Genomic DNA, 8,296 nt, shown 5'->3' on the forward strand with positions numbered 1-8,296 from the left:
CAAATTGAAAGAATAATCATGGTTTCATGAAGATTTCACAATGATCTGGCGAAGACAATATGAAGATCATAAAACCTTAAGAATGAAAGGAGATTGTAGAAGAGATGGTTGCAAGGATGCAGCATCTTCTTCATAGTCTCAATCACAAAGAATAAAACATAGTAAGAGTAGATCTATACAACAAAAGAGAGATTGCTAACCATTGATTGAAGAATAGGAGATGAGAAGCTTGAAGTCTTGCAAAGTTCTTCACAAACACTAAAGAGAGGCTTTGAGAGAGTCTTCCCACGTTCTCTGAGGGTTTTAGAAACAAAGGAGGCTATGAAACTCGTAGTTCTATTATATAGAGCACCAACAAACCTAAACAGAAGATCTTGGCAGATTTTGATCCTGTTGGTCGATTGGCCCAATCGACCACCCAGTTGACCAAGCCAGTCAGCAAGGCCAAGACAGGGAATTGAAGGTCCAAATCAAGTCCAAACCTAATGAGCTTCTCCCAACACAACATATGACTTACCTAGTATAGAGAAATGCCTTCGAATCATGTCTAACTATACTTCAAGTCCATCAACTAGACTCATCTTCAACAAGGTGCAGTTTCCTTTCCAATTCTGAACAAGCTTCCAAGTATGGAACACCATCATCAACTTCCATGGGTTCTGGGTCAAACACCATGCCTTCCACTGAGATGGCCCATAGTTGGCTTCTTCCTTTACTTTGGGTCTTTGAACCTACAAACAATAGGGTTTTCGGGTCAAGGTTAGGGCTGGATTTCACACTTGGTCTCCTAGGGTGACCAAGGCAGGTCGCCAACCTGACCCTTTTGGTCACAAACTGAATTATGGTGTTCCGAAAGTCGTAACTCCATCTTGGATCCTTTTCCAAGTTATAGAAGGGTCTTACCTGGTTTTTTGAGACCTTTTACTTGTGTTATTACTATACTCTTGATCATCTACCAAGTCCGCCAACATTCAAGTTAGTTCTTCCTTCAAAATCTGACAAAGTTTCCAAGTTAGCATCATATCCATCTACTTCAATTGGTTCTAAGTCAAATCCAATGGGTTCAATTCATATGGCCTACAGTTGCCTTCTTCCTGCACTCCGGGTTTCTGGACCTACACTATGAATTTTCGGGTTAAGGAGGGATTTCACAAATAATGTCCTACCATGATTTTAGAAATTTTCATTTAATTTTGGAGTAGTTTGGGACCCAAATGAGATGTTTCCTGTAGATCTAAAAAATTTTTGTCCATACACAAAGCCTTGGTCTCCTGCCCTGGTCGCCCTAGGAGACCCAATCAAGCTACCAAGCCTAATTTTGGCAAATTGGTGGCTGGGTTGATTGCCTTGGTTGCCCTAGGCAACCCACCAATTGCCAAGTGGGTTGTTTGTACTCTTTTCAACTCTAAACCTCTAGGGTTGTTCCTAACTTTGAATCATCATGTTGTTAGGACTCTTTGACAATCTTGAACTCATTCTTTGACCTATTTTACAAAGGTTGTGAATCAATGGCAAGGTGAGGATGTTCACTTACACATAACCATAGTTGCATTCTTGTTTGTTATGGAACTTGAATGTATGATTACATATTGTTCTTTTAGGGTTTAGGAATGATTACTATGACTATAATTTCAGAATATAGTTGATTAATGATGTCATGCATATATGCTAAATATGTGACTGTTTGGACTTGGAATGGCTTTTGACTTGAGAATGTGATTGGAACCATCTTGTAATGCGAATGGAGATTGTGATTGTGAATTGGGGAATACCATTTGGGTGTTTCTATCTTGGGACATCTGTGGAGGTGGCATGGGACACAATCCTATAATACCTGTCACATCCCCCAGCCGGTACCCTAACTGGCATACCCGGGTGTGTGATCCACAGCCTCGAAGATCAAGTATCGAGGAAATCATCCTCCCACATATGCAATAACATAATCATGAGCAGAAAATAATCAATGTTTTAATATTATAAATAAAAATATCTAAATCAGAAAATGAATATCAGTATAATCAGAGTGCGGAAAATGATACTAGATGTAAGCACATAAAAAAGAAGTAGAGTGAGGCGGAAACTCACTCCACAGTTATAGCGGAATGTAGCACGTAAGTCTAAAAAGAATTACAAATATTTCTAAAAAAAAGTAAGGAAAGAAAATCAAACTTAACTACGAGTTTTCTATTCTATAGATAACATCTTCAAAGTAATCGACTTCATCAATCCAACACAGATGTTACAATTCTACGTTACGTATCGTAGTACGCAACTTGATCGCTCAGGGATCATCTGAGTGATCTTCATTGTTGCCAGTACCTTGCGTGTAGTACGCTTCATCGGCTTGCGCTTCATCGTATTGTCCTTCATAATAGTCAATACCTGTAGAATGATCTAACAGAAAGATTGTATAGAAAGGAGTGAGTTCGAATGAACTTAACAAGGCAAGTTAACTCATAACAACATAAATAACATACAACAGAACATAACAAGATGCAATGCAATTTGAAATAGATAATGTATGTATGCATCTAAACTCTATGTATGCTGGTCTCTATAGGCAGACATGCTTTAAGTCATAGCACCATACTTCTCTGGGTAAGTCTCAATCACTCGGCTCCGGTTGGTAATGGGTCCGTCATCCCTCAGGACATTCCATGGTTGGGGGTTAGGTCACCGCTCTCTCACATCACCATTGGTCTAAGTATTGGTGCATGTCAGGGTTAAGCCTAGCCCAATGCAAGTCATCTACTTAGTCACATCAACTCAGCTCTAGATATGTCAATTCCTCCCCTCTCGGGATCCTTTTCGGTATCCTTCACACTAGAGTTCTCATAGTCCCGGGCTATGGACTCATCAACCCTATTGATTATCCACATATGGTAAACGGGAAGCTCTCATGTCCCCTCACGGGTTGGTTACCGGTCTTGAGGGCCCATGAGCCCAAGTCTATCCATATGCAACCCTCCCAATAAATGGCCCCTACAATGTGATTCCTGTCCTCTCACGGGTTGGTTACTGGTCTTGAGCGCCCATGAATCCCCATTGCTACCACGGGTCATTCGGTCTCAATACCCCTCCAACTAGGTTTTGATATAACGGGGACATCCTAGCCAAACGCTGCTAGATAGCCCTAGGTATGACAACCAATGGTTCAGAAAAGTGTCAATGGGCAACCCCAGAAATATCCCATACTATTTCCGTTGATGTCCAAGGACAGAAGTGTCAAAAGGACACCTCTCAATCCCAAACCATACTTAATCAAACACATTCTTTGATCAGTCATGACATACAAAATCAGCACCTCATCATACAAAAGAGAATGTAAAAGCATAATCCAATCATTAAACAATATGCAGTAATGAGCATTTCATATAATCTTGAATAATGAAAACGGAAACATAAATGAAGTGCTATTATACTTACAGTAGTACATCATAAGTATAAAATACAATAACAGTAGTTAAACTCAGAGTTTCTTAAATTAGAAACCAAAGTATACGCGATCTATGTTATTATGAAATAACTATCCTTACCTTAATTATTGTCGAAGATAATCCAAAGATCAAAGAGAGAGGTTCCAAACTTAGCAATTAAACCCCTAACAATCATAGATACAACATTAGGAAAGAAGCCTAAAAGATCAGAGAGCAAACGAATCAAACTGAGCGAAAAAATAGAACTATTGTCTTCATTGGTCAATTGATTGGTCTACTGACTCAGTCGACCAACAGAGTCAGTACGAAGTAAATACAGGAATTCTGATCTGAAACTCAATCTACAATGTTCGGAACTTCACGAAACTTGGAGGAAAACTTTAGGATAGTATTCTAACACTAATGGAGTAAAGATCGGGCACTAATAATGATTAAAAATATTACCTTCGATTTAAAATCATGGTTTCCCAAATTGGGTGAAAACCCTAGAATTTGATGAAAAATATACTATTAAAATCACAGAAAAGACAAGGGATGATTTAGATCTCATCCAAGAAAAAGGTAATCAGAATCAAATACAAGTACATCATGAAAATTAGATTCAGTCGGCTAAGAAATCAGATCCATAAGAAGAACTAGAGTTTCAAAAGGATCATACAAGAATTAGGGTTGAGATCTCTATGCTGATCATAAACCCTAAAGAAAGAATGAGATCATGGAAGAGATGGTTGCAAGGATGCAGCGTCTTCTTCCCAATCTCAAACAAGAACAAGATTAAAGAAGAATAAATCATGACACTGAAGAGATTACTAACCTTGAATTGACAGATTTGAGATGAGAGACTTCAGATCTTGCAGAGAAATCTTCAAAATCACCGAAGAGAGTTTCAAACGAGTCTTCCCACGTTCTCAAAGTGTTTTGGAGGCAGAGGACACTAAGAAACACGAAGTGTGTTTAAATAGAGAGTGAAAAACCCTAAAATTGGAGTTTCTCGGATTTAACACACTATTGGTCGAATGCTTGGTTGACTGGGCCCAATCAACCAATCAATCGACCAATCAGGTCAGAAAAGTCCAAATAGGGAAATGGAGGATCAAATGAACACCAAACCTAAAGGGCTTTTATACACACATCAAGTGACATACCTAGTGTGTAGAAATGCCTTCAAACCAAGTCAGATAATACTCCAAGTCTTTCAACTAATCTCATCTTCAGTCAGGTGCAGCTTTCTTTCCAGATCTGCACATGTCACATCCTCCCAGCCGGTACCCTATCTGGCATACCTGAGAGTGTGATCCACAGCCCGAAGATCAGGTATCGAGTAATCAACCTCCCACATAAACAATAACATAATCATGAACAATCATAATAAAAGTGCGGAAGATAAACCATAGATCCAATAAGGAAAGAATGAATCATATATAAATCAGAGTACTAGATATAATCAGAGTGTCAAAACAGATAAGTAAAGTGAGGCAAAATCCCACTTTACAACCAGCGGAAAAGTAGCTCTAAAAGAGAATAAACTAGACAAAATCTAATCCCAATAGCAAGTACAATGGGTAACTAAATTGTTCTCCACTTTATAGACAACATCCTTATAAGTGTAAATCTCATAAATAGCACAAGGACGCTTCCACTCAATGGTCGGACTAAGCATCGTACGGAGCATAACCACTCGCGGGATCATCAGTGTAATTGTTGTAACCGCAATCACCTTCCTGGAGATATGCCTCTTCGCCTTGCGCTTCTTCATAGGGACCGTCATAATACTCAGTACTGTAGAATAGTCTAACAAACATTGTACAATAAAGGAATGAGTTTCAAAGAAACTCAGTAAGGCAGTTAAATCCACAATAACATAAATGGCAAGATTTCAGAACAAACATAAATGCAATATGATATGAGACAAGCAATGAATGAATGAATCTAACTCTATGTATGCTGGTCTCTATTGGCAGACATGCTTTAAGTCATAGCACCGTACTTCTTTAGGAAGGTCTCAATCACTCATCATCAGTTGGTAATGGGTCCGGCATTCCTCGGGACATTCCATGGTTGGGGGTTAAGTCACCACTCTCTCACATCACCATTGGTCTAAGTACCGGCGCATGTCAGGGTAAAACCTAGCCAAATGCAAGTCTTCTACTTAGTTACATCAAGTCAGATCCAGATACGTCCATTCCTCGTCCCTGACGATCCTTTCCGGTATCCTTCACACTAGAGTCCTCATAGTCCCTGACTACGGACTCATCAACCCTATTGATCATCCACATATGGTAAACGGGAAGCTCTCACGTCCTCTCACGGGTTGGTTACCGGTCTTAAGCGCCCATGAGCCCAAGTCTAACCATATGCAACCCTACCAATAAATGGCCCCCACAATGTGATTCCTGTCCTCTCACGGGTTGGTTACCGGTCTTGAGCGCCTATGAATCCCCATTGCTACCACGGGTCGTTCGGTCTCAATACCCCTCCGATTAGGGTCTGACATAACAGGACATCCTAGCCAAACACTACTAGACAGTCCTAAATATGTCATCCAACAGTTTAGGAAGGTGTCCATAGGGCATCTCCGGAAACATCCCATAATATTCCCGTAGTAGTCCAAGGACAGAAGTGTCAAAAGGACACCTCTCCTTTCCAAACCATACTTAAGCATACACATGCATCAATTCATATCATCACATATATGGTAACTTCATATATGGAAAGAAATCAATAATTACAATCACTTTGTACATAATTGGTAAGTAAATAATACATGAGTCAATTCAATATGAATAAGTAATGCTACTGTAATGAAGGTTATGCAACAGTAGTATATCATTGTAAGAATCTAATTAAGGAAACATATCAATGATATTCAAATATAGAAACTAGATTCATGCTATCTATGTAATTAAGGAAATAACCATCCTTACCTTTTATAACTCGCAAAGGAATCCTAAGAAATCAAGTAAGATCTTGGCAAACTTGAGAAGAAGGTCCTAAACAAGTGCATACAACATATTAGGAAAGATCCCTAACAAAAAAGATACCAAAACATCCAAAACAGACCAATTATGGAGTTGCTGTACTCATTGGTCGAGTGGATTGGTCGACTGGTCCAGTCGACCAATGCAGACAGTAGCCTAAAAAACAGAGTTTTAAGATATAAAATCCGAATTTGGTGGTTCAAAAGGGTACTAATCAAGGGGTAAACCACATCAGTAGTATTCTAACATAAAGGGGACCTCAAAACTCTAATCCAATCAAGCCATCAAGATCCAAATTAGAAACAAAAAGTTACCATAATTAGATCAACCATGGATCTTGAAGAATTCAAGGTAGAAATCAAAGACAAGAACAATAGGAGGATGGATCATTACTTCAGGTAAAGGTATCATGAAAAGCATACTTAGATCTTCAAGGAAATAGGCTTAAAAGTATAAATCTAAATAAGGAAACAAAACCTACCATATATGTAACTATCATGATTCATGAAGAACACATAGTATGGTAGAAGAGAACAACTAGAGATTGATAGATCATGGATCATGAAAAGAAAACATAGCAATTGACTACTAACATGATCAATATAGAAGATACAAGGAAATCAGAGTTCAAATCAGAATTTAAACAAAGACTAGATCATGGTTTGATCATGATTCCTTCAAAAGCTTGCAATGATCATTGTCACATCCTCCCAGCCGGTACCCTATCTGGCATACCCGAGAGTGTGATCCACAGCTCGAAGATCAGGTATCGAGTAATCAACCTCCCACATAAACAATAACATAATCATGAACAATCATAATAAAAGTGCGGAAGATAAACCATAGATCCAATAAGGAAAGAATGAATCATAAATAAATCAGAATACTAGATATAATCAGAGTGTCAGACAGATAAGTAAAGTGAGGCAAAAATCCCACTCTACAACCAGCGGAAAAGTAGCTCTAAAAGATAATAAACTAAACAAAATCTAATCCCAGTAGCAAGTACAATGGGTAACTAAATTGTTCTCCACTTTATAGACAACATCCTTATAAGTGTAAATCTCATAAATGGCACAAGGACGCTTCCACTCAATGGTCGGACTAAGCATCGTACGGAGCATAACCACTCGCGGGATCTTCAGTGTAATTGTGGTAACCGCAATCACCTTCCTGGAGATATGCCTCTTCGCCTTGCGCTTCTTCATAGGAACCGTCATAGTAATCAGTACCTGCAGGATAGTCTAACAGACATTGTACAATAAAGGAATGAGTTTCAAAGAAACTCAGTAAGGCAGTTAAATCCATAATATCATAAATGGCAAGATTTCAGAACAAACATAAATGCAATATGATATGAGACAAGCAATGAATGAATGAATCTAACTCTATGTATGCTGGTCTCTATTGGCAGACATGCTTTAAGTCATAGCACCCTACTTCTTTAGGAAGGTCTCAATCACTCATCATCAGTTGGTAATGGGTCCGGCATCCCTCGGGACATTCCATGGCTGGGGGTTAAGTCACCACTCTCTCACATCACCATTGGTCTAAGTACCAGCGCATGTCAGGGTAAAACCTAGCCAAATGCAAGTCTTCTACTTAGTTACATCAAGTCGATCCAGATATCGTCCATTCCTCGTCCCCGACGATCCTTTCCGGTATCCTTCACACTAGAGTCCTCATAGTCCCTGACTACGGACTCATCAACCCTATTGATCATCCACATATGGTAAACGGGAAGCTCTCACGTCCTCTCACGGGTTGGTTACCGGTCTTAAGCGCCTGTGAGCCCAAGTCTAACCATATGCAACCCTACCAATAAATGGCCCCCACAATGTGATTCCTGTCCTCTCACGGGTTGGTTACCGGTCTTGAGCG

Source organism: Hakea prostrata, chromosome 4 (genome assembly GCF_041222555.1).
Source record: "Hakea prostrata isolate BN-2017 chromosome 4, UWA_Hpros_2, whole genome shotgun sequence".
In the NCBI taxonomy this organism is placed as follows: Eukaryota; Viridiplantae; Streptophyta; class Magnoliopsida; order Proteales; family Proteaceae; genus Hakea; species Hakea prostrata.